The following is a 27,964-nucleotide window of genomic DNA, read 5'->3' as shown; positions in this document are numbered from 1 at the left end:
AACCAGGGGATAACAACAGAACCTACCCATTAGAGTTTTGGAGATAATTAAATAAGATAAATTAGTAAAGTCCCTAGCACAAATTCAATACCCAATAATCTTTTCTCCTGTGAAATTTTTATTTAGAGAGAGGAGCTTTCTCATCTATTTTCTCTCATTAGCTTGACAACAGAATATTACTTTAATCTACATGAGTTGATGTTATTTATGGAGCCGGAATTGTGGCCTGATGTCATTTTAAAATGATCACATTTCCTTATCTTCTTATGACATTCGTTCATTATCTCTGCTCTGCCTAGTCTTCTAAAGTTGTCAGATGGCAGAGTTTTAAATTTGGAGTGAGCCCAGAGACCATCTCATCTTTTAGACGGGGAGATGAATGCCAAGATAGGAACAATGACCTACCCCTTTGTTCCCAGCCTTCTGTAAGTGACATCAAAGAGAGATGAGGAACAATAAAAGACAGAGTTTGTGAGGGGTGAGCCATCCCAGCGTCTGTTCCAGCTTCTTTTGTTGTGTCCAAAATTTGTGCCGTTGGACGTATCACTCTCAACTTTCTGGGACTTAATTTCCTCAACTATGAAACTACAAGTTTGGACTTGACGATCTCTAGCTGAATATATATGTATGCATGTTGATTTTTCCAAATTGAAGTAACAAGGGATTTTGTTTCTTCACCCATTATCAGCACAGTGGAATATCCCTTTGGCATTTATGGTCCATATTTAAAATGGCATGTATATACATATGAAGTTTAAATATAATAGAGCTTTTTAAAAATGAAATCAGTGTGAGGTCTGTTATTAGCAATGTGTGAGGTCTGTTAAAAGTAGATGCCTGGTAGGTAAAAACACTTACTACTGACAGGGACACTTTTGAAACTTCCCTTCCACTAGTGTCTTCTTTGTGGTGTTTGGGGCACACTCTGTCAGGTGCCGGGTTAGTGAACGACAGAGCTGATCTTCATCTTTGAGGAACGATTTGAGTTTTCAGAATGGCCTGAAACAAGATAAGCATGGCAATCCATAAGGACAAAACTACGTTTGGTGAAAGGCCAGCTGTTCCTAGTGGGGTGTCAGATTTAACCTTCCTCTGTGGCTCATACACTGAAGCTGGCAGGAAATGAGAAGGCAGTGGCTGCTCCTGTAAGGATGGTGACTTCCAAGGGGGCACCTTTGAAGGATGACTTTTTTTGAATACATGAATGGATTCTGCTGAATGTGGATGATTTTTACTTATATAATTTTGTGTGTAAGACAAAGAAATCATATATGTGGTTTTTACCATTATGTCCATAGTCGTGATAGGAGGAGTAGGGGAGTTTTGGAACCAAGAATAATTATAACCTTCTACGGGAAACTCAGTATGGGCCCCAATTAATAATGGTGTTGAGAACCTGGAGCCATTAATGGAACATTCTGCTTCTTCATACCTCTCCCTTCCATCTCTATCTAGGTTAAAACATCTCAGCCCCCGTGAGAAGAATGCATTACAGTTTTTCTTTGAAAAAGTATGAAAAGGATTTAAAACTTTATCGTTAAGAACTTAGAAGAATGTTCAAGACACTTCTATAACCATATAAGATTGTAGAGATCAATGGGCTGTTTTTATCACTAAAGCAATACAAGCACTTTGGTGAAAGATAGGACTACGTTAACAATCTTACTGAATGGTCATTACTTAATATAAAGTTAAGTAAATAATTTGCTTTGTCTCCCAATGCATTCTATGAGGAGATAAACTTTAACACCAGTTCTGTAGAAATCCTGGCAAGTTGAGAAAATCTGGAAATTAAAAAGTGCTCTGACCTTGGTTCCAAATCAAACTTAGCTGCTGTTTTTAGACTAACAAGGATTTCTGCCTTGATGGACCCTTTTCTTTTCGCTATCGGTAAAACGAAGGGTTAGACCAGGAGTCTACTATAACTTAGGATCCACTCTGAGTTGCTGATGTGTCTCCATTACAAATACCAACCCACTCCACAGCCACGCTTCCCTCATCTGCTCCATTTTATTTGACATAAATGGGATAAGATTTCATTTCATAAGAAGTTTCTCCTTCTAAAAAGGAAAAGGTTGAAAACCTCTGCCCGGTTTCACTTATGGCCTTGTTTCCCTGTGGGGCATGTGGCACTGTCATCTTTCTTAGGCAACGAGTTGTCACTTGAAGCTTCTGTCATCTCAGCTGAGGCAGAGCTGAGCTTGCCTGTGGAGCTGCTTTCACGGAGAGCGGGCAACCTTCTGCAGGTAACGGTGGACCAGAGTCCAGGCTGCTTGCTCAGGGTTGTCAGGCAGAAGTAATTGTCGCCCTTAAGTCACTGTTACCCTGACTCTAGCTCATGCGTGTGGCATGCAGATCATTTTTGCTAGTTAGCTTACCTTTGTCATCAGCTGTTGTGACCTCTCATTGTCCCCAGCTCCTGAGATTTGGAATGTTTTGTTTCTGAGATATCAGTACTATTCGTTCCAGAAAGGTACAGAATGTGCAAGGTCTTCATATCCTACAGGATGCGTAATCCGTCAAGTAAGCTTGCAGAAGGCACAGATTTCAAATTCGGTGTGTGTAAGGTGAATCGATTTTTTTTTTTGTCCCACAGACTGAATTTCCTATCTCAGGGATACAGTGATAATCCAGTTTGCCAAGCCAGAGATTTGGAAACTCCATTATTTTCTTCCTCTCAATGTCATCTCCAGAAGGGAAGGGACCTTTTCTGTTTAGTTCTGTCCTCAACACCCAGAGAAGTATCTGGCACATGGGGGCCAGCCCAGTCGTGCAGCGGTTAAGTGTGCACATTCCGCTTCGGCAGCCCGGGGTTTGCCGGTTCGGATCCCGGGTGTGGACATGGTACCGCTTGTCAAGCCATGCTGTGGTAGGCGTCCCACATATGAAATAAAGGAAGATGGGCATGGATGTTAGCTCAGGGCTAATCTTCCTCAAAAAAAACAAAAGTATCTGGCACATAGTAGTCGTTAAATATTTGGTGAGCTAATGAATAAATGAATATTCCCTTCTCTAGATCACCAAGAATCAGTGACATCCAGAGACCAAGAATTGTCTGTTTAGTTGCTTTTATTGTTGTCCATCAAATCCTTCCATCCTCTCACTCTTCACGGCTGCTCAATCTTTTTGTTTTTGTTGTTGTTTTACTCCCAAGAAACGTTTGTGTAACGTAGTGGCTTGGGTTCATAAAACTAATGGGATTTTAGCCATCGGTTTTATTTTCTTCAGGAGAGGAACACAGTAGAAAAGTTCCTTGGGATGAGTTTGGAGTTAATTATACATGGGGTATAGGACAGGTCTATGAGAAATGATCAAAATTTGGGTCAGCTGCAGAACTTAACATTTCTAGATTAAATATAGACTATTTCTCTTCATTGTCACATCCCCCTTCCTATTTTCTTGTAAAAATCAGAGGACCGAGTTTATTAGCTAAGCAAATACTTAGGATTACTGGTATGTATCAAATTCTCTACATCTTCTGAGAGCCAAGTTGTCTCACAGGGAATACCTCTGGACACACAACAGATGTCCATTTGGGGAATTACAGGCTAAATCCACAGTGAGATGGTAAAGAAAAAGTGGGAAAGGTTGACTGATTTCCTTGGTGGCTTAGCGAAGATATAAGGCCGGCTGACCTCACCATTCTTGTTCAAGTTCATCTTGAAGGCTCTTCTCTAAGCCGGCATCCCACCAAAGTCTCTTGCCTTATCTTGCCTTGTTTATAATCACTTTATTTGTTATTCCTTTCCCATTTTTTTCACACTGTTTTTTTCTATAAATTATTCAGTTTATTTAAACTAAAATAAATACTCTGCTTGTATTATGACAATTTTCTCCTAAGTCTCCTACTTCCAGTTGCTTCTGGTCAATAACAGATTCTTGGCACTGTTTCTAGAATGCTCAATTTAACATAAACATCTGATCTCGTCTGTGGGTGTCACAGGTGGTTTTGTGCTTGTAGTTTATTTTCCACAATTCCTGTGGTTTATATATATAAATGGCATAAGAAGAAGGAAGAAAACAAGTTTTAAGATGATCGTTTTTCATAGAATTCTTGATAATGCCCTGTCATCCTCAACAGCAAATCAGCATGGAAGGTTGTTCATGACATGTTCCTTTGCATCCGACGGCCTCATCGTGTCCGTGCTGTCTCCTGGGGTTCCTCCTCCATGCCTTGTGTCCCACACAACCCTCATACCTTTGCGGGTGCTCTACTGGGTCTTCACGGTCTTTCTGACAAGTTCCCTGTTCTTTCAAGACTCAGCTCAAATGTCACTGCTCTTCTCGCTGTTGCCTCTGCTTAGCTCCCATGGCAAAGAACATGTTGTACTCTAGCAGAATTGGCCTGTTTCCTTCAGAAATAGAAAGCAAACATCTGGAAAGCAGGGCAATATCTAGTTTGTCTTTAAACCCCGGCCGTCAGCTGAGTGGCAGCTCAACAATATTTTTTGAATGAGTAAAAAATTCATCGAGCAACAACCGCGTTCCACTTGGGGAAAGCAACTTCTAAAGGAGGTCTTTATAAATAATAAATACCCGGCTTTCTCTTTTGTGGAAAAAAAGACCTTGCAAACTTGTTTATTTTGGTCTAATACCAGAAAGAATATATTAATGTGAGAACAAAAAAACCCACCAAATATTGTTATAGGAAACGTTTTTCACTGCAACCCAGCTGCGTGCATTGTGATTTTAGAATAACGTGTTTAAAATGTTTTGCAAAATTGCCGTGTCTGAAAGAGCAGCCCTGGATGGCTGGGCATGCAGCACTGAGCCTGCAGTGCTGGCGGCTGCAGGGAATCCCCTTGGTCGCATCTATCCCATCTGTACTGGCAGCAGCAGGTGGGACCAGAGCTATGCCGTATGTGGATTAGTCAATGGCTTTCTCTAAAGGTTCCAGGAGGCAAGCTTACATTTTGTCTTCAGATCTTTATATGAAAATACCACTGTGGATAATGAGGCTGTTGTATGCATAATTTAACTTTAGGAAGCCTAAATTCTGCTGCAAGGCAAATTGGTACCTAGAGGCATGCAGTTTGCATTGGGATTTCAAACCCTCCTCCCTTCTATTGTCCCTGGCTTGGTGTGGCTTTTCTTCTAAATTATTCTCCCTTGTTTTTTGCATGCCTGATTCAGGGACTGTAACCAGATTACCACGGTCTCCCTATTTAACAGTGGTTTCAGAAACCCCGCAGTGCCTGCTTTGACCATTGCTGGGAGCATGACTTTGAGTCTGGCAGAGCCCGGCCCCAGCACTCACAGGCAGTCTTCATAATGAATGGGCTCCTTTGCCCAGCAGCCCGCTTGCCTGGAGAGGAGTAGGACCAGCTGAGCTTGCAGCTGCCCAGAGTGGGTGGTGCTGATGGAGTCCTCGATGGCTGACTTCGCAGCCCGATCTGTCAATCTGTTTGGGGACAGACAGTTAGAGAACTGTCTGTCTGAGTTGCCTCAGAAAGATTTTGGCTTCCTGGCTGAACCTTCTTGTGACTCACTGCTTTGCTCTTCTCTGAGCTTGAGAACATGGCTGCATTGGCGTGGGTTACCAATTCCATTTTTCAAAACATTTTAGGGTAAAGATATGTGTAAATGGATCAAAGACTCAAGAGAACAACCTGCCGATTGTCTTATAATATTTCATTTATCATCCAATAAATGCGACGTGTCATATGTTAATAAATTCTAGCTCTTCAGAAATATCTTCCAAGTAAGCATGTTTTTGTTTTACTAAGATAAACCTTAGAGACATAAAGGATCGTCAGTATGTTCACTAGAACCCTATTGATAATTTTGGTATTTAGTGACCAGGTCAGTTTACAGATCACTGGGTAGTTTCTTCATGATGCTTAGTGAAGTAGCTTAGTCATTTCCAATGTCAGCTAGAAACTAAAGAGGGCAGGGAGAGGGAGTGGGAGGGAAGGAGAAAGAGAGAAAAGGAAAGGCTAGACAGAGAGAAGGCATTTTAGCTCAGTGGGGAAATTGGAGATCAATTTCAGATCAATGTTCAGATCACGGGATCAGAACCTGGGTCAGGACTCACTGAGTATTTAGCTGGGTGAACTTGAGCAGGTCACTGCATCACTCCTTAAAATAAAAGCCTTGGACTTGATTGTTTATTGAGATCTCCTTGAAATAGAATATTCAGAAACTCTTTAATTTGTCCTCTAAACAAAGTCCTTGTGATTATGTCATAGGTGATTAGATGTGTCTATTAGCCAGAAACTTGGCAGCAGGTCCTGGGCAGACAGAGGCTCAAGCTCCCTGCAGCCCCCAGATCAGTTCTCATTCTTTGAGTTCTTACTATGGACCAGGAAGTATGTTGAGCTCCTTAATGCATTACCTTCGTTATTCCTTAAAACCATCTATGAGGTGGTTATTATTTACCCTCTTTTATATTTGAGGAAATAACCTATTAACTTGCTTCAACTCCCTCTCCTGAGAAACAGGGGAGCTGGAATTTGAAAGCAGCACTTGCATTTTGAGTCCTGCTTTATGCTACCTCTGTAACATACCATTTCTCCGGGATATGATCCCAAGTTTGTGGCCTTGAGAAGATGGGTATCCACCTGCCACATCATTGACTCTTCAATAGTTATATGTTATTCAGAGACCCTAAAAGAGAGATATGATGTGTCATATTAAGAACGAAGCATGTACGCCTGGTTCATACACAAATGCTAATTAATGCAGAGATGGCGTCTTGCACCAAAAGACAAAGGATTTAAAAGGCAATAGAGGTATGTTTATTTCCTGATGATGTAGAACTTTTTCTCAATCTAGTTATTGTGGCTTTTTTTTTTCTTGTCCCAAGACTGACAGTTTTTTCCTTATTGGGGCAGTCACTAAGATTTCTTCCTATTGCCAGATCTCCTGGGGCATCCAAGGGCCGCCTGAGTTAGAGATTAATGGCATGACAATGCCAATGACAGCTGTGACAGTGATATGTTGCCACAGTGGCAAGAAAATTTTAAAAAGATAAAGAATTCCATCATCTCGTAATATTTTAGTAATATATATTCTCCTAGCATACTAGAGAACCGTTTTTATTCTTCTAGGAATATGGAGTATAAGTTGAATTCACTCATTATTATGATCTAATGCATACAGTCATAATCTAAATTGGAATGGTTTGCCAAAAAATCACCCGTGTTGTGAAATGAGAAGATGTAGTTATTCGATGCCCATGATATGTCAGGCATTGCACTACTTTATAATAGTGATAAAAGTGCTAAAACTAAAAATTAGAAGGTCTTGTTCCCTGTCATCACACTTAAATGTGGAATTGGACTGGATGTGTGTTTGAGTCTAGGGTGATGAGGAATGTGTAAGCATGTGTTGTGGTTTCAAGAAAATTCAGACAATTTGAGATGAAACAAATATTTATAGAAAGAAGTCAAAGAAATTTAAATACAAGGAGCTATGTTGCGTAGTTAGTTCTGGCTTTCTGAAAGTTTTCATTAAATTTTATTAAAGAGATTGGGTTCCATATTGGCATTTTCGTTGACTTTGCAGTCACTTGAAGTTGGGGTCTTCTGATATTTATTAGTATTTATAACCTTCATTCATTTTCTTTGTGGCTCTTTGTGAATTTATCAATTCAAGATATTCAAGACAACTTATTAATCTTTGAGAATCCATATGTTCTTCTTATGAAAGCATGGTTCCTGTGACTCAGTTAGGAAGGCAAATGTTTTGATGAATTGCAAGCTCTAGAGGAAAGAGAAGTGTTGGTTATATTTCTTTAGTTTCATGTCATAGAGTTACACTGTACACAGTCATTTATATCTGATGCTATTTGATATGATAACATTTGCAATGAAGTGCGTACAGAATTGTAGAAATCAAAAATCCTTTAAAAATTCTCTTCTTCCAATTCCTAGAATAAAATGGCTCCTTCTGGAACACTTTTATTAAGAGACTTCTGATTAATACTATGATGATAATGGATAAAAAGAAGCAGAAAGAGGAAAAAAAGAGAAGGAGAAGTGCTGTGACTTCATAATTAAAATAAAATAAGAATCAGTGTGAGAAATACTATCTAGATGTTCTAAATGGGTTTATTTTACACTCGATCGCTAAATTATGACAATGTTGCTTTTAACATAGAATGATCGATATTTCCAAATGTCTTCTATTTAACATTGTTCACCCAAACTTGTGTACACAATTGGCTTTAACCACCTTTGATCACACTACGATGAAAAACATATATTACCTGTACTCATCCTCTTTTATAAATCAAAACTGCCTCATATCAAGAGGACTGAGACACAGACTAGGCTATGACCTCAGTAGTGTCAGCCAGGGTGGGGCTTAGTCATGGTTTAGCAAACATAAACTGAGATGATCATATGGTTTTCCTTTTAATCTGTTAATATGGTGATTTATATTGATGGGTTTTGGAATATTATAAAAACCTTGCATGCCTGGGTTAAACCTCAGCTGGCCATGATGTATTGTCCTTTATACATATTGTTGGCTTGTTTGCTAAGACTGTGTTATGAGTTTATGCCTCTATTTTTATGAAGAATACTGGTATGTTTTTTTTTTTTTTTTTGTAGTATATTTACCTGGTTTTACTATTAGGGGAATGTTGGTCTCAGAAAATAAATCGGACAGTGTTCCCTCTTCTTCAATTTCCTGGAATAGTTTGTGTAGAATTGGTATTATTTCTTTCATCAATGTGTGGTAGAATTGCCCAGTTAAGTCCTCAGGGGTGAAAACCACTGTGGGAAAGTTTCAAGTGCAATTCAATTTATTGATATAGATAATTCAATAATTAATTATCTACAGGACAATTAAAGTTATTTATTTTTTAATGAGATTTGATAGTTTGTGCCTTTCAAGGAATTTATTCATTTCATAAAAGTATTTGATTTATTGGCATGAAGTTGTTCATAATATTTTATTTTCTTTCTAATATCTCTAGAATCTCTAGTGATGTCATCTTTCTCATTTCTTATATTAGTAATTTGTGTCTTCTTTCATTTTTTTTCCCTAGTCACTCTAGGTAGAAGTAAATTTAATTCATCTTCTTAAAGAACCAAGTTTTGGTTTCATTGATTTTTCTTTCTTGTTTCTCTTTGTTCTCTTTGTTTGATTTCTGATCTCATCATTACTATTTCTTTTCTCTGTTTATTTTTTTCGTTTCATTTGATTTTCCTTTTCTTGTGTCTTAATGTGGAAACTAAAATCATTAACATGACGATTTTATCCTTTTCTAATACAAGTTTCCAGTGCTATGAATTTCCCTTGAAGTGCTGCTTTAGCTACATCACACAACTTTTGATGTCTTCTGCTTTCATCTTCACTCATTTTAATATTCTTTCTACTTTTCTTTTGTGTTCTTCCTTGCTGCATTTGTTATTCAGAAGTGTACATTTAGTTTACAAATCATTGAGCATTTCCCAAATATCATTTTGTTATTGATTTATAACTTAATTCCCATTGGGGTCAGAGAACACACAGGGTATGAATCAAATCCTTTTAAATATATTAAGACTTGTTTTATGTACTAGAATATGATCTATCCTGGTAAATAGTCCATGCACACTAGAAAAGAATGTTTGCCTGCTATTGTTGGATGGAGGTTCTGTAACTATCAGTTTTCTCAAGTTGGTTGATACTATTGTTCAAGTCTTCTACCAAAGTCTTTTTCTATATCCTTTCTGATTTGCTGTCTTTTTATTCCATCAATTATTGAGGATAAGGGTTTAAAAAATAGATTATAATTGTAGAAATGCCAATTTCTCCTTACAGTTCTATCAGTTTCTGTTTCATGTATTTTGCAACCCTCTAATTAGTTGCATACACGATTACAACTGTTGTGGATGCTTAGAGAGTTGACCCACTCATTTACCATTCTGTAATATCCTTCTTTATCCCTCAAGTTTTGGTGGTTATGAAGTCCACTTGTCTGACTTTACTGTAACTACCTCAGTTTGCTTTTCATTATTATTTGTGTGACTATCTGTTTATACCCATTTACTTTTAACCTATTTAGAGGTTTTATATTTAAAATGAGCTTCTTATAGGCAGCATAGAGTTGGGTCTTGCCTTTATATCCAGTCTGATAATCTCTGCCTTTTAGCTTGTGTTTGCATTTCCTTTATTGTCTTATTGCTTTAGCTCCTTCTTTCATTATTTTTGTGGTTGCTTTACCATCATGTTGTGGTTTGCAGTATATATCTTTAACTTTCACTATCTACTTGCAGGTAATATTATACCACTTTACTTATAGTGTAAGAACTGTATACAGTATACTTCCATTTCTCCTCTTCTAGTCTTTAAGCTATTGTTATCAAGCATTTTATTTCTAGATATAAACTTCACAATACTTTGTTATTGTTTTTGCTTTAAACAGTTAGTTATATTTTAAAATGTTTAAGTAAAAAGAACAAAAATCTTTCTATTTAGGCACATAATTACCATTTCTTGCCCCATATTCCTTTGTGTAGATCCAGATTTCTGTCTGATATTTTTCTTTTGCCTGAAGGACATCCTTTATTATTACTTATTTCTTATTAGCTCTACTACTAATAAATTCTCTGAGCTAATGTATATCTGAAAATGGCTTTATTTCATCTCTGTTTTCAAGATATATTTTTTCTAGGTAAAGAATTCTAAATTAACTACTTTTGTTTGTTTTTGTTTTCAGTTCCTTAAAGATCTGCTCTGCTGACATCCAGGTTGCAATGTTTCTGACAAGATCCCTGCTCTTCTTATTTTTTTCTTCGGTACATAATGTACCTTTTCCCATTGGTCATTTATAAAATTTACTGTTTGTTGTTGGTTTTATAGAAAGCTGATTATAATATGCCTTTTTATAGTTTTCTTCATCAATCTTGTGCTTGGGATTTGTCGAACTTCTTGATTCTATGGGTTTATAGTTTTCATCAAAGTTCCAAAAATGTGGCTTTTATGTTTTAAAATATCTTTTACAGTCCTTCTCTCCTTGGGAAGCTACAGATTACTTCCACATAAGTTATGAGTCTGATATGTAACTTGAAGTGGTCTCACACTTTACGGATGGTTGCTTCTTTTTTCTTTTTTGTTTGGTAGTCTGTGTACTATGTACTCAAGTACTCTACTCTTTTCTTCCACAAAGTCTAATGTATCTTCAGTTCTCTCCAGTTCCTTTATTATCTCAGACATTGTAATTTTCATCTCTCATCTGTTTCCCATTTCTTTGGGATCACTTTGCTTCTTTGCCAGATATCTAAACTGATCAACATTGTTTTACATATTTTTATCTTTTTAAAAGTTATCTTAGGCAGAAGGGTAAGTCTGGTACATGTTACTACATTTTGGCCAGGATAGAAATCTCTCATAACATTTAATTTGTGATTTTTGCCAAATGACTTAAATTCTCTAACTCTCAATTTTCTTTTCTTTAAGACTGTGATAAAAAATGTACCCACTTCAAAGAATTGTTTAAAAAAATAAGGTAATCCCTAAAGACAACTCTATATATTATCTGATACACATTAATTAGTAAAGGCTGGTATTATTAAAGTTAAGAAGTGGTGCTTGGAGTTGTTTTAGGCATTGGTATCTTGTTCTGTGTGATCAGTTCATTGGGAGGAAGACTCTAGGCTGAGGGAAAGCATACAGATCACATAGTATGAGAAACAAGCAAGAACTAAGCAGAGTGTCAGATTCTCAGGGTCCTGGGCTTTTAGACTCAGTCAGGAAGCTAAATTGGTGTGGGGATAGAACATGAGACTAAAAACCCAGTCCATGGCCTAAGCATTAATGGTAAAACAGGAGCTGTACGGGCCAGGTGGATGCCCTTGGTTACCACAGGTACAGTGCATCCTTTCCTCATTTGCCTGTGGGAAACGCTGCCTCAGCAGTAGGTGGGCCTGAGCTTTCAGCTTGAAGATACTTGGGGCTACAATTAAGAAAGTCTGAAAAGGCAGGGATTAAAAATAATCCCCCCCCCTTTTTTAAATCTATCTATTGTCTTCATAAATACAAATTTCCTTCATTATTGTAATCATCTTACAGATAATGGAACCCCAAAAAGGTTACCTTTGCAGTAAGCAGACGTAAGTGTAAATCCTGGAGATTTAGGGACCCTCATTTTCTGGATCTCAAAGCATTTATGCCCCCGCTGTAATTTCAAACCAAATACAATTGCCTCAAATACCTTTCTTTGTGTTTACATGATGACTGACCTTTGCTAGATATGTACTCTTACTTGGACTAACATATGCAGCGTGTGGATCATCATATGGCATGTTGGTCAACTAGGGTTGCCATCACAAAATACCCACAGACTGGGTGCTTGCACAGAAGAAATTTGCTTTCTTACTGTTCTGGAGGCTGGAAGCCCAGAAGGTGTGGGCAAGTTTGGTTTCTCCAGAGTACCTTCCCTGGCTTGAAGATGACCTCCTTCTTGCTGTGTCTGCACATGGCCCTTTCTGTGTGTGCATATGCTACCAATATCTCTTCTTCTCATAAGGATGCCAGTCCTATTGGAATAGGGACTCACCCTTGTGAGCTCAATTAACCTTAATTACCTTCTTAAAGGACCTCTCTCCAAGTACATCCACATTGGGGGTTAGCTTCAACCTGTGAACTTTTTTTTTTTATTTTCAGGGAAAGATTCACCCTGAGCTAACATCTGTTGCCAATTTTCCTCTTTTTTTTTTTTCCCCACTCAAGAGCCCCAGTGCATGGCTATATATCCTAGTTGTAAGTCCTTCTAGTTCTTCTATGTGAGCCACCACCAGAGCATGGCAACTGACAGATGAGTGGTGTGGTTTTCTGACCGGGAAATGAACCCAGGCTGCCGAAGCAGTGAGAACGCCGAAGTTTAACCACTAGGCCATTGGGCCTGGCTCTTAACCTATGAATTTTTGAGGGGACTCAATTCAGTTCATAACATGGTATGAGGAATAGATCTCGGTAAATAACAGTTTCTTCCTCTTAAGCAGAAATCCCATATCCTTGTTTAAAGAACCCAGTACTCTGGCTCAGAATTTCATGAAAAAGGCGTTTGCAAGAAGAAGGGCCAGGACATATATCTTCACTGATGTTTTGGACTTGGATCCTGTTAGGATATTTTTAATGTGTGTGTCCTCAAGGGGTGAGACTTCAGCCACACCCCTCCGTGGCTAGAGTAGCATTCCAGACTGAGGAATTGAATTCAGGTCTTTGATTGATTGATCAACCTATCTCTAATCTATGAATGTAGAGGAAGGTGGTTTATAGACCACAGCTTCTGTGGGGTCCTGTCAAGTCTGTAAATGAATTGAACAAGGGTTGCTCAATTTTGCTTTATCTCACCAAGGATATGGGGTCAGGGTCCTGTCCCTTGGCTGGGGGTGATTTGCAGAGGCTGCACCATGTCTCAGTATCAATTATTCTCACGTAGACTTTCCATAGTGCCTGGCACATCATCCCTCAATAAAATCATTTGAGTAAAGGAAAGAGCAGATGACACCCATCCAAATGCCAATGTGAGAGGCGAAAATGTAGGGTCGTACTAGAAGTTGATGAGCCAGGAGTTTAAAGTTTGAATTTATTTATCCTTGAAGATTGCTTTAGCACGGCATATTTTTGAAATTCTCTAGATTCTGTTGTTGGCATTTGTTTGTACTGCTTTTTTTGGTAACCAATCCATTTTAAGAAATGAAAGAAAGTTCATGGTGACTGAAAATTTGAGCCATTTTCCACACACTTCCCCTGCCCTAAAAAGCACAGTTGTGAAGCAGAGTGAAAGGTGAAGCAACTGGACAGCTGAGGGCCGTGCAGTCCCAGAGATGGCTGTTCCGGGAGCATGGAAGAACTGTCACCTCTTTCCATTTTTACTCAGGTATTTTTAGAGTGGCTTCTTCTCTCCTTGGCTGCTGTAAGGGTGCTACTTTATTGAGAAGCTGCATTCTCCTGCAAAGCAAGGTTTTTTAAAAAATAGAATTGTTCCTGTAAGAGAAGGATTTATGTTAGTTCTATAGCCATCATGCTCTCTTATAAAAGACTCACCTTTCCTGGGAGTTTAATTAATTAATATTTCTGTTGCATTATTTTTCTTTCTTTTGTCTCAGTCATCTACAATAAAGGTAGATGATTGCTTAGATTCTTTTAAATAAGAATGACTTGAAATTACATTTTAGGGGCATGTTATTAGTCTGGGACACATGAAAATAGAAGACATCCTGAAAAGGAGTTAGAGGGTTTATAATATATATTTCAGAGCTAAGGCAAGGCCATTTTTAGATCTTTTGTCATATCAAGAGGGGTTCTAAAGAATGAGACTACATTTGTTGAGCACATAGAATAGAATAATATGTTGTATTCTTTCACGGTAACCCTTTAAGTGCATGACATTTCTGACTCCAAAACCAAGTGGCTAAGGTGCTTTCACCTCTGCAAGGTTGCTTAGACATCCTTCCAAATCTTTTCTTACGTGTCCTTAGGTGGAATAGACTTCCGGAAGCCAAGATTGCTGGCCACAGAAGCCTCACTCTGGGCAACCTACCGTAGAAACGTGGAGACTGCTCTCTTGGCTTCAGGCCCTGGGTGACCTGGGCCCCTACAGCTACGGGCCACGGCCTCCAGTGACAGGTTTTCATCCTGAACTATACATGGCCACGGGAGTCTACCTGAGATATAGATCCTTCAGTGTCCATTCATTCTCCTTCTCCCCCTTTCCTGTTGACATTTCTTTACAGCTTTGAAAATGCTAGGCTATGATTATTTTGCACATATGGGATTATTTCCTCAATGTGCATCTGTAGTGAAGAACACCTTCATAGGAAAGCCCGGTTCTGGCACCATTCTTTAAAGATAGTACTTTCCTGGACTAACATATTTTATATTTTGCTTCATAAGAGTAAAGAGAAATTTTTAAATTCTGAAAAAAATTGAAAGAGAAAGGTCATATACAATCACGTTTAGTTATACAATTCCCACATGTCATTACTGCTTTGCTACATTTTTAGACATTTTTGCTATATTTACCGTAATTATTTTCATGGTCATGATTACATAGAACACTTATATTTTTATTTTTTATTTGTTTATATTGTATTATAATCAGGTTTGTAATCAAGTTAACAGATGCCTCATAAATATCATTTTTCATAACTGCGTTAAATCCCCCTGTAGGACTCCAATATAATTTACTAAAACTTTCTATTATTAGAAATGTGTGTGGTTTAATGCTTCCATTCGTACAGATAATATGGCGATACATATCTTTGGACAAAACATTTTTTCCATGTCTGGGATGGTTTTCTGAAGGCAGATTCCATGTAGAAGTACTCGGTCAAAAATTAGGAACTTTTGAGGCCTTTTGATAAATAACGCTTTTCTAATCTGTTGTCCCATCACTGGCACCAGACCCTTGACTGCAGCTGCGAGTTTATCCATCTGGCTTCCTAAGTAGTCCAAGTAAATACCCACTAAATTAAGATCTGAAGTATAACGATGTACATTGGGGTTCTTAGCATAACGTCTGTTTCTCTTCAGGTGGCATTGTTGATAACCTTCACCAGATGTGATTCTGTTGCCCCCTCTTCCATTTCACATCTTGATTCTGGCCATGCTCTGGTCCAGTCTGAGTTTTCTTCCGAACAACATCCCAAGCTCACCTCTGTGGCTTCCTGGCTATTGTATTTACTGCAGAAAAATCTCATCATCTGCATTGATGAAACTTGTGCAACAGCATCTTAATCAACTGTATTCTTATGGCTCTAAAACTGGGGCCATTTCTATGCATTGCTGCCCTAGGGATTCAGCTCTGCCCCCTGTCAGGACGCCTCCTGCAGCTGCCTCTGCCCCCTGACATCCTTCCTGGACCCGCTTACACTTTGTTCATGCTTGGTCTCTGTCGCCTCGCTCCCTGCACTTGTCTCCATCGCTTGGTCTGGCACTTGTGCACACCGAGGCAATTTTATTGCTTTCCCAAGCTTTTCATGAAAAAGGAACCATTTCTAGGTCGAATGCTATTTTTACCCGCCTCTGAATTGGGTAAAGTCTTTGGTTCTCTGATTCTTTCTAGACCATGCTATTAATGTCCCTGTATGCTGTAGATCCATGGGTTTGATTTTAACTCAGTATTTCCTAAACTACGCTTCTGAGGAACTGAAATTTCAGTGGGAGCCAGGAGCAAAGGTTTCCATGGTCAAATAAGCTGTGAAACGGGCTTCCTAAATTCCTTTCTTAAACATTCATATTCACATTACCATAGTGGAAGGGCTGGAGACATTGAGAAGAAAGAAGATGTTTTAACACCGTCATTCCCCACTGAAAATGTGCTTTTCTTCTTTTTTTCTCTTCTTATTTTTTATGGCTATTCCTAGAGTAATTTTTCCTTAAGACCTTTTCGGAAAAAGCTGCTTTGACCATTCAGCCTGTTTATGGAGGTGACTAAAAATAAAGGTTCCCCATGATTAGAGCTGGGATGTGCACATCTTGCTGTTCAGCACTATCAGACTCTCTTAAACATTTGGACAATATAATCTCTATGCAGTACTAACTGACTGCAGTGCAGAAGGGAGCAAGCGGGACATGGAGAGGGTACCTGAGTGGGAGCAGATGGAGGCCTGGACCTGTGACCTTCCATGCTGCTCTGCTGGCAGAAAACCAGTGAATACCAAGGGCAGACAAGTGCATGAGTTTCATGGGCAATTGTTTGCCCACTGGTTGGAATGCCTGAGGTTTGATTTATCAGAGCAATGTTCCTATACACTTGTCTGTCACCCAAAGGGAATCCTAAGGATGCTTTAAGTACTAGAGTGGGATCATTGATTTCTTTGGAGCCATAGTGCTTATCCTTTCACAGCTGCGGAACTGCTTTGCTGTGAAATAGAATTTCAGTTGGATGCAAAATTAATCAGCTTTCACAGCTCTAATTTTTGACTAAGACACTGTGTCAGTGTGTTGGTACATGCTGTGTTTGAGCCTGGAAGCCTACGCCTTGCATTTGTGTAGCATCGTGACACTGCCTCCTGCCTGTCGGATGCCTCAGGGAACAAGGGGACTGGGGAGCCAACAGTTTCTCTTCTGCCACTCTGTGGCTCTTCCTCACAGCTTAAATCTAAGGATGATCTCTCGCTGACTGACATTGGAAGTGACCTTAGTGGCTATATAGTCCAGCCCTCTGATCAGTGGAAGAAATCCCTTCAAACACCCATGATTAGTGACCAGTCCACTGTGCTTGCACACCTGCAATGATGGGGATGCACCGCCTTACAAGGCAGCCCAGTGTTACCTCTGGAATCACATCCAGGCTTTGCAGAACTTTTCCTTTCCCGGAGAAGCTAAGGCAGACTCCACGCTGTCTTTTCTCTCTGCTGGCATGAGATCATTACCAGGGGGCAGTCACTTTTCTCACCTTTGAGGGTTCTGATATGATCATTTTGTGACATTTTGATCTTGAATGCCTGGGGAGGCCATTTATAGAGAAAACCTGACTTTTGTAATCTAACACTGTCTGCCAAAATCCCATCCCTTGAGGCAATTTTAAATTCGAAGGAAATGTATGCCTTCACCAGAAATGGAATTAGGCAAACACAGGCATTTATATTTGATGCGGTATCCTCACCCTAATAGAAAAAAGGGAATGTTTTTCTTCTTAGATAGGCACTCATACGGAAAGGATCAACAACCAGGTTCTTTAACGTAATTTTTCATTTTTCAAGGTCCTACTTGCATAAGGGAAATAGTCTGTTTACAAAGTTGCTTTTAGTTTTGCAGTAAAGTATAATGGGACAAACGTACTCAGCCATGTTTATCGATCGAGATATATTCCTGCCTCTGCTTCTCTGTTAGGTCAGGTGGTCTGTGACACTGGGGCAGAAGAGATGAGTGAGTCACCACCCTCGCCCTCAAGGAGCTCACGATCTCCCTGGTGGGAGGGAGGAATGAGAAACACCCACAAAAATAGCCAGCACTTAAGACAGAGAGGGACGCGTGCTATAATAAAGATATGCTGAGGAAGCGGCGAGGAGGCCAAGGTTAATGCCAGGTGGGAGGAGTGGGGAAAAGCGCACGACTGACCTGACTCTGAGTCGTGGGTGGGAAAATGGATGGGATTTCAAAACGCAGAGCTTACTGGGAGAGTCCTGCAAGACAGAGGCATTTTTCTAGAACAGCTCTCAGGGCGGGAAGTGGGAGCTTTCCAGACTCTGCAGTCAGCATTCTCCAAGGACATTTGCCCTCGTGGAGTGTCTGGTCACTGTATCCAGAGCTGTGGTTTGGGTCATTTGTGTGCTTTTTTTGTTGGTGGGATAGTTTTAAATAAATATCTCGTAAGTTAGCAGTTAGAGTCGCTGAGATCTTGTCACACCTGCTCAGAATATCTACAGATGAGCTTTCCTGGCTCATGTTTACCCCCTGCATCAACTCTAAATTTTGGATAGAGTCCCGGTCTATTTCTTCTTTCCCTTCGAGGAGAAATGCCCTGAATGGTACAGGGAGGGGGAAAGGAAAACAACAACGGACTTTTGGAAGGCTCTAATCACCCTGCCTTGCTGAAGACACAAGGAGAAGCAAAACGGAGAGAAGGGATGGGCTTTCACTCTGGCAAGTGGAAACTGCAGTTCTTCCATGGCCAGAGGTGTAAATAAGGGCCATGGTCTCTCGATAATGGACATTCTCACTGGACATTTATGCTGTTTGTTATTTTTTCCCCAAAGCGTGGAAGAAGGGCATGCTGTATTATCAGGACTTGCCCTTTCAAAGTTTGCAGTCTGGTGAACCGGACGAAACATGTAAACCAGCATTTACAATGCCGTGTGATAAGGGCTGTGACAAAGGGAATGTGGAATGCTGTGCCTTTGAGGGCAGATAAGAAAAGCTGCAAATAGTAGCTGGAGACAATGATGCTTGAGCCAAGCCAGAATTAAGGGGGTTAAGGAGAGGGGCTTCTTTTTTATTACTTATAGGCATTAGTGAGTGATTTCGTAAGGAAAATAGCATATCCATTTACCTTAATTAGATTTACTTTGCAGTTAATTACACAGAATGACCTAAGGGATGCATAAGTGTTTGATATACACATAGTGTAAAATGGACATGAGTAACACTGATACGTGAGTGTGGGCTGCAACAAAGATACAGAAGTGTCTGTGTTTGAGCTTGATGTCCATCCACTCTCAGTAAATCCTGCAAACTTTTCAGTCATCTAATGGAATGATATGCATTTCTTCTAAAAGTCTCAAGAAAAATTAATTCAAGCTTACTCTTTATTAAAGTGTATATTTTGGAAGGACACTACCAGCAAATCCAACAAAAAGATGATATCACAGCCCTAAGGCAGAGCCAACATTTATTGAACACATACTATGTGTTTCACACTCCTTAGCTTATTGACTCCTCATGATATTGTTGCCTCGCTGCTCACATTCCATCCTCCATGGGCTTCCCTTCTAACTGAATTCCTGTTTTGTTCTGACAATCAGTCCACTCTCCACATGGCCATGTGCTTTCCTAAGCCAATCAGTGGAATGCCAGTCCCCATGCTGGAGTCTGGTTAAGAAGTGGGCTGGTGTTGCAATTCTATACAAGATTATGTCTAGATGTGATAGAATGATGCCAGGTCCTTGATGATCCCGTTAAGCCATTGAATTAGACAGCCCAGGAACCACCTCTAGCTGAGTGAGATGATGTTATTTTCCTTCTGATTGGAGCCATTTTAAGTTGAATTTTATGTAGTCTCAGTCAAAATCTCTCTAATTAACAGAGGTAGGTACCCTCATTATCCCCCTTTTACAGATAAGGAAACAGAGTTAAAGAAGTTAAGTAACCTATCCAAGATCGGACAGCTACTTAAATATCAGAACCGAGATAAGCTTCAAGTCTGTCTTACTCCAAAATTTAGTGCTCAGTTTTTGGCTGTGTCTCTCCCGCATGTGTATATTTATTTGAAATACACAACACCAAAGCACTTAAATTAATGTCAAATATTTCTAATGGGTCAAACATATCAAATATATAATTTAAAGGAAAGCCACCATCCCCAATCTTTTATATTAGGAGTTGGCAAAATTTTTCTGTAAAAGGTGAGATAGTACATATTTTAGGCTTCATAGGCCATGTGGTCTCTCTCACAACCGCTTAACTAATTGTAGCTCAAAAGCAGCCGTACACATGGGGCCGGCCAGGTGGCGCAGTGGTTAAGTTTGCATGTTCTGCTTTGGTGGCCCCGAGGTTCGTCGGTTTGGATCCCTGGTGCGGACATGACACTGCTTGGCAAGCCATGCTGTGATAGGCATCCCACATATAAAGTAGCGGAAGATGGGCACAGATGTTAGCTCAGGGCCAGTCTTCCTCAGCAAAAAAGAGGAGGCTTGGCAGCAGATGTTAGCTCAAGGCTAATCTTCCTCAAAAAAAAAAAGCAGCTGTAGACAATGTGAAAACAAATGAGCTTAGCTGTGTTCCGATACAATTTATTTGCACAGGTTATGGCCCAGACTTGGCCCATGTACCACAGTTCCCTGACCGCTGTTTTTTATGAAGTAAATCTGATTCTTGGTTAAGGTCCACCAACTGGGATAGATAAAAGTGGATGTTACCAGATGTGTACAAGAAAAAGTCACGCCAGAAAGAAGAGAAGAGGAGACGGGGAGTCCCAGTGTGGGGAAGACAAAGAATCTTCTCCTCTGCCAAACTTTACATGTCAAAGACGGTGAGTCTGTTTCTACTTTGCAGTGCTGACCAAGAAGCAGTATGAGCCAACGTAAAGGCAGGGAGATCTCATGACTTCCACCATAAGAGAAGCAAAATTTGGAGGGTTGCTAGCTTCTTATCTGTACTTTATTTGGAATTTCTGTTGAAAATTCCAAATTGTCTCAGCACTGCTTTCCAAAACCACCATTTTCTCTAATACTTAAATTATTGAACGATCCACAAATGCTTTAATACATAGCAGCTCTTTCTGCAAAGGGAGAGAGAAGGGTCGGAAATGAACAGATGATTATAGCTATTTGATTTCAGCTTTAATTGCTTTCCAACAGGCACAGAGAGTGGACCAATTTTCTCAAAACAATATTTGTTCTGAAACAGAGTTCTGGGAGTAAAGTTGTGTTAATAATTCAAGGAGCTTTGGGGAAGTACATGATGGGTTTGCCTTCTTTTTTCTCAAATGGTTTACAGTGTGTGTTCTCTTTCTTTCAAGGGCATCGCATGAAATGGACTGTGATTTTTATGCAGAATCTAAAATATTGAACCGTATTTGTCCCCTTTTACCTACTAATAAACTGAAAATATAAAAGAGTATATAGAAAACTAACATTAAAAGAGAGGAAAGGAAAGTTCTCACTTCTCCCACCCTCTGGCAACCACTGATCTGCATTATGTCTATGGATTTGCCTATTCTAGACATTTCATGTAAATAGAACCATACAATATAGCCTGATGTCTAGCTTCTTTCACTAAGCATAAGATTTCCAAGGTTCTTCCATGCTGCAGTGTGTATTAGTACTTTATTAATTTTATTGGTGAATGATATTCCATCATCTAGATATACTGCATTTTTAATCCATTCATCACTTGATGCTTCCGTTTTTGGGCTATGAATAATGCTTCTGTGGACATTCATGTACAAGTCTGAACATTTGTTTTGCATGAACATTTGTTTTCAATTCTCTTGGCTATACACCTAGGAGTGGAATTGCTGGTTCATCTGGTAACCTTATTTAACTTTTTGAGGAATTTCTCAAATTCCAAACTGTTCTCCAAAGAAGCTGCACAGTTTTTCTTTCCCACCAGCAGGGTCTTAGGTTTTCAGTTTCTCCACATTCTTCTTGTCAACACTTGTTATCGTCCATTCCAGTGGATATGGAGTGGTATTTCACTGCAGTTTTTATTTCCATTTCTATAATGACGAATGATGTTGAATATCTTTCCGTGTATTTATTGGACATATGGTATATATTCTAGTTTATATTATTGGTATATATTCTTTGGAGAAACTTCTAATCAAATGGAAAGGAAAGCTTTGAAGGAGAAAAAACATAAGATAAAATTAACATTTACTAGAATCCAGTGATGCATTGGGCCCTTGCAACTGTCATAAAAATGAATATTAAGTAATATTAAAATCACATTTTGTGAATAAAATTTAGGAAACTTAAGAATTGACTGAAGAGCAGGTGGACATGGTTGAGCCAAGTGTCAAGCAAGATCCATAGACCTTTCCTTTGTCTCATGTGTATGCTAACCATCCATCTGTTGTCTCCATTTCCACAGATTAGTAAGACAACCATGACTGAATGAAACATGAGTTCCTCTCTTCTCTGGCAAAAAGAAGGAAACATAAGCAAAGACTTTTGAGGAATAATGCAGAAAAGTCTCAATTGTTTTCCTGAGATCGGTGTGATAGCAGAGTTGCAGGCCCTGCACTTGTGATGTGATCGTGTTTCTGGGGATGGGTGGGGGCACCCCACTCTTTATTAATCTAGTCTTTTTAGTAGCAAATGGGAAATCCAGAAGCTGTTCTATGAGGAACCTCTTTATATTTGAAATTCTGTAGCCATATCCAGTCTTCCAAACAAGTGCTAAGACGTCAGCCAATTCTGCGTGTTATGAGTGCATTTGCCACCCCTTTCTCCTGCCTGGCACTTACCAGAGTGGACTGGGCACCTGACAGTCACACATGCCTGGTAGTTCCTGTGAGGCAGCCACATGTCCATGATCTGTCAACTAAGTCGCTCACTCCTATCCTTGCAACAGGTAACAGGTACAGCACGCAAGAGTCTTACAGTAGATGCTCAATGATAGACTGTTAAATAAAGACATGAATTCAGGTGGCATCATACAGAGACATTGAAGAACTGGATATTAAGTTGATACTTAATAAACGGGCATTGACTGACTTAGTAAAAGGCAAAGAAGGGGAAGCTGTGCTTGGTGGCAAGCACTGTACCGGATCCACATGTTGAGCATTGTTCCTTTTTCTCATTTAGGCTTAATCAAACCCTGTGACTTCCACGTTTTCGTATATCCAATTCACTCATGTTCAAAATGCCCGTAAGTATCAAACTTGGAATGCAAACCCAGATTTGCAAAGGTACAATGTAGAGCATTGAGTTAGGTATTTACACCTAGGCACACTTAATTCCACATGCTGAGGCCAAAGCACAGAGTTCCAACGTGATTCAGAGAAACAAGCCTCTTCCCCTTTGCTTGAGATGAGCCCCACACTGTTCCTTAGAAGACGAGCAAGGGTGCAGAGGGTGACACTTTTTAAGGAAGTGAATTGAATGATGGGTAGGGTACTCTATGTGAGGACATTTGGGGAACAATGTAATTGTTTTATAACTGATTGCATATCTCTAAGACCTGGGGGTTGTCAACATGAACAAATGACTTAGTGACTGAATGAATTGTAGATTCTCTGTTCTGAACAAATGTGGCATTTTAGGGGTTAACATTGCACTATTGTTTTCCTGTATTTTTAACCAGCATTTTTTTTGGTCTTTTGTCTTTAGCTTTTTTTTCTTTAAGTTTGAACATGTTGAAATTCAAGAGCCTTAAGTTTCCAGGGCTCTTTGACTTCTACTGTGTTTCTGCTGCCCCTTCGTGTCTTCTTGGTCCTTCGGTTGTATGTTTGCATTCCCTCGCCTCCTTGTGTGAACTTCTCATTGCCGTGCTTTCTAGGAAGTTAAAGCTATTCCACTCGAGGTAGCATTTCTTTATCTTCTCTTGCGGTCCAGCAATATGCTAGCTAGAGTGGGCACTGGAGACACAAGACAGCTTGAAGACACATTCCTTGTGCTTGGACAAATTAGCTATTCGTCTTTTATAGTCCTTCAAAATAACATTTATAATTTTTGCTGGCAGCTAGAATGAGTGCTCCCTGAATTCTCTTTTGACAGTTTGTTTTGGAAACTTTTCTTGATTGGCTTTTCTTCATACCCAAGATTATAGACAAGATACCAAGGGATAGGATTGGTGGCTAGGGGTAGGGGTCAACATTGAGGGCATTATGCTAAGTGAAGTAAGTCAGTGACAGAAAGACAAATTCTGTATGCTATCACTTATATGTGGAATCTAAAAAAGCTGAACTCATAGAAACAGAGAGTAGAAGGGTGGTTATAATCTCAGTCTCTTAAAGAATCTGAATCAAGCGTACAACAGAAGTAAGAACATGGTTCTTATGCAAAGGCAGCATTAAGATAAGTCTAACTCCTGCCTCAACCCACTCTCCAAGCCCTTTTTACACAGAAATGGATGACAAGCCATGACTGACAAAGTTGCCCTCTCTTTGAACTCCCCTGGAATATTTTTTCCACTTCTACTGTGACCCTCGACATAGTCAGCAAATGCATTAGCAGAGTTCAACCTAGGCACACGTGGCTGCAATGCCCATGCTGCCTTCATGCCCCATATGGAGAAGGAAGTACTTGGGTTTCTGAATGCTAAATTACAGAATCCAAATAAGAGCTAAGAGGAAAAAATGAGAGTTTAAATAAGTAAAGTGAGTGGTGTTCAGTCTTTTGAAGGAATTTGGAGAATCGAGACAATGTTGAGACATTATTTTGAAACTAGAATAGCATGAAAAGGAAATTTGAAAGAGACAATAGTAGAAATTCCCAGTGTCAAGCCCTGTCTTTATTTTAGTCTTTGTACCCACCTACCTCCTCCCAGTACCTACCTTGCACAGTGTTTCAGCATGTGCTCAGAAAACTGTGTGTTGGGTGAATGGGTGAGAAGATGAATGGATTAAATGTTGCTTGCCAATTGCTCTTATATCTACTCATAATAGAGTGACTAGTAGATTTTGGCAAGGAGAGGATTGAATATACACACCTTAAAAGAGACCGAGACTCAGCACAGGTGGAACTGCAGTGTGCTGAAGAGTAGAGAATGTTCATTATGGCGATTTGCTTCTTTGGTTGTTTTTCCTGCCTTTCCATTTCCTGTGAAATCCTGAGAATGTTGCACGATCCCTCTGGGCTTGAATTTCTCTTCTGCAAAATGAAGATCATGTTTATATCTGATTAATATGTTTATTCCAAGCATTATTATCACTCATTAACTTCTAGGGTCTCTATTATCCCAAGATCGCCTGATGTGAATTGTTACACCGAAAACGGCTAAAGACAAATTTAGACCACAAGAAGGTCTGATATATAGCAGTGTGCTTCATTAGTTGCTTTGACTGTTAAATGATGCAATGATTTTATTCTAGTTGGTAAATTATCACTGCTCAAATCCCCCGGAATTAAGTTTCTCCACGCCACCCAGAATGCCCTGCACCAGAGTTCCCAGACTTCCTCAGTATTAATCCAGAAACCAAAGAGTTAACATCTGGTCCTTCAGGGGGCCTCTGGAACTCTGCTCTGGCTGTGGTAGATTTCTTCAGATTAGTCCTGTCATTTCCATACTGCTTATTAAATATTTTGAGTGTCACCTCTGCACATACGTGACAGGGAAGGAAATTTGAATCTGAGAGAAAGTTCTTGAGTAATAAACATATAAATGTTCATCAAAAAAACATTAAACTGTTCATTTTAGCTGGAAACCCATGAACATTAAAAAACTGTAAATAACTCTGTGTCAGCAGTCAGCATCAGGTACATTCACATAAGCATAGATAGGCTTTTCATTATTTATCTCCAAAAACATTATGACTGCTATGGAGCTACAAGGCGGTGTTTACCTTATGATGCTGAAAGTATGTTTGTGCCTGTGATATTGATGTCATCATCGCTGTGATAAACATTATAGTACTTACTCAGAAAGCATGCAGGAAGCATCTACTATTGGTAAGCCCTGAGCTAAATTATGGGGTATAGAGATGGTTCTGCCTGGTCCCCAGGAACTCATAGTCTAGTTTGGGAAAAGGGTGGAGACCAGACATGTAGACAGTTAAATTGCAATTCAGAGCGATTATCAGAGTATTGGAGGCAGGAGTGAAGTGTTACTGGAGTTCCAAATACTGACAGATTTTTCCAATCTAAGGATTTGGGGAAGACTTCAGTAGGAGCTCACATTCTACACAGGTCTGAAACTATTAGAAATGTTTTGTCAGGCAGAGACGGATTGGCTGTGTATAGGTCAAAAGAACACCATAGATAAAGTCACAGTCTTCAAGGGGCCTGATTTGTCCAGTGTTATTGGAGCCCAAGGAATGAGAGAGGGAGCTGGGAAAGTGGCATCCTGGGGAGCCTTCTCTGTTCAGCCTGTGGGGGGAAATTGCAGAAAGATGAGGAGTGCTTGTTAATCTTGTATACTGAGGACACGATGGGATTGTAGGCACAGGATGAAGAGAGCTCAGGTGTGCTATCAAAGTGTCACCTGTTGACTGAGCCAAAGGCTCTCAATGGGCCACAAGGAGACCAGATGGCAGGCTGCAGCTACATGTGCCAGGGGCTTGTACACCCTATATGTCACATAAAGGTACATCTGGGAAATAAAGATGTCACAGAGCAGAAAACACTGTTCCCACATGGACAGCCATCCCATTTTGAAAGGTATTGTTTCATGGGAAATCAAATTCCAATTAAAAGGTTGTTTTGGGAGTGTGGTGTCGGAAGGCGAGCTGTGTAATTCAGGCTGAAACATCATCTCATTAAAGTCCCTTGATGCACCTGACCCATAAGAGAGGGACAGAAGTGAAGTCTGTTATCCGAGGTGTCTGTGCTGGAGAAGCTGGAAAGGGCCCACTGGAATAGGCTCAGCGCTCTCCTTCTTGGAGAACGAGATCAGCCAGTCATCTGCGAAGGTGTAAGTAGGGGTACATTTGAAAAAGTGGGAAATAGTCTCCAAATGAGCACACATGATATTCTAGCAAGCTCCTCTGTGACTTTGTTTGGAAACAGACACACATATGGCCACTCTGCAGAAAACATCTAAGAATGCCCCTTTTCTGACCAATGTGCGTAATAGACTGCCGCTTCTGTGTCAAAGACAAGCCCTGCTCTTGTCCTCTTGCGTCCTGGATTTTTGTGTATGTGCAATAATACATAATTATTATTGTGTAATAATGTAATGTGCCGCTGCTTTCCCGAAGGGTTAACTCAGCCTGTAGTCAACTCTTGTTGGTAGGGAGTTCAAACTCCCTAGCAAGGCTGTGTCATTGGAAGGAAGGAAGTCTCTATGGGATTCTAAAATTCTTATCTCTAATAGGTAAAAGTTTGTATTCAGAGTTGGTGTGTGGATACTGTCTTACTCCCCTCTGCCTGCTATAACAAAATACCATAGATTGGGTGGCTTATTAACAACAGAAATGTATCTCTCACAGTTCTGGAGGCTGGGAAATCCAAGATCAAGGTGCCAGCAGATTTGACATCTGTTGAGGGCTTCCTGGTTCACAGATGGCTGTGTTCTTGCTGTGACGTTACATGGTGGAAAGGACAAGGTAACTCTCTGGGGTCTCTTTTATAAGAGAACTAATCCCATTCATGAGGGCTCCACCTTTATGACCTAATCACCTCCCAAATGCCACAGGTCCTAATACTATCACATTGGGTGATACCATTTAACATTCAAATTGTGGGGGAGACAAACATTCAATCTATAGCATATTTTCATTCAATAAATATTTATTGAATAACTATTGGGCAGCTTGATGGGCTAGTTATCAGAAACACAGTATATACACATACACACATACACATACACACACACACACAACGGATAAACAAAAAAACATGTTCTTGTCTTCCAGAATCCTATAGTCTATGGGACAAACAGATGAAAATAATAAAATTTATTCTTTCTACCAGTAAACCTGAGAATCTCCCCCAGAGTGAGACTCATTTTTGTTAGACTTTGATAAGCCAGCTCAAAGGCTGGGCTTTCCAGATCTGGTGTGTCATCTGTAACTCAAGACTGTCAGCAGCAGTCAAAATGTCTCTGCTTGAAAGAATGAAAGCCTAAGAGAGGAACACAAGGGGAGGAGGGCCTTGACCTGAACGGGGCAAGTGCCATGAGTAGAGCCCTGTGTTTGGCGGTAAAACCTGAGGGATTTTGCAGGGAACAGAAATACCTAAAGCGAATTATTTTTTGCTGA

At 39.8% G+C, this 27,964-nt stretch overlaps 1 protein-coding gene and 1 long non-coding RNA gene across 18 annotated transcripts in view; one reads left to right on the top strand and one right to left on the bottom strand.

The window, feature by feature from the left end:
* Positions 1 to 27,964, top strand: part of NRG3 (neuregulin 3) — a 1,011,706-nt gene that overhangs the window by 408,471 nt on the left and 575,271 nt on the right. The gene's annotated exons all lie outside the window — the stretch shown is intronic.
* Positions 101 to 27,381, bottom strand: LOC139082914 (uncharacterized). Of its 4 annotated transcripts, XR_011539277.1 has the most exons (4): positions 27,192 to 27,381; positions 24,757 to 24,917; positions 6,507 to 6,606; positions 101 to 999 (listed from the first exon to the last, which is right to left on the bottom strand). It is a non-coding gene; the product is annotated as an uncharacterized lncRNA (long non-coding RNA). The 4 variants fall into 4 exon arrangements; XR_011539273.1 differs by lacking the exon at positions 6,507 to 6,606 and having other exon boundaries at positions 27,192 to 27,353; XR_011539274.1 differs by lacking the exons at positions 101 to 999; positions 6,507 to 6,606 and adding an exon at positions 7,356 to 7,703 and having other exon boundaries at positions 27,192 to 27,364.

Source organism: Equus przewalskii, chromosome 1 (assembly GCF_037783145.1).
Source record: "Equus przewalskii isolate Varuska chromosome 1, EquPr2, whole genome shotgun sequence".
Classification (NCBI taxonomy): domain Eukaryota; kingdom Metazoa; phylum Chordata; class Mammalia; order Perissodactyla; family Equidae; genus Equus; species Equus przewalskii.
Note: the sequence above shows the minus strand (reverse complement) of the source record. Positions and strands in the feature narration are given on the sequence as shown.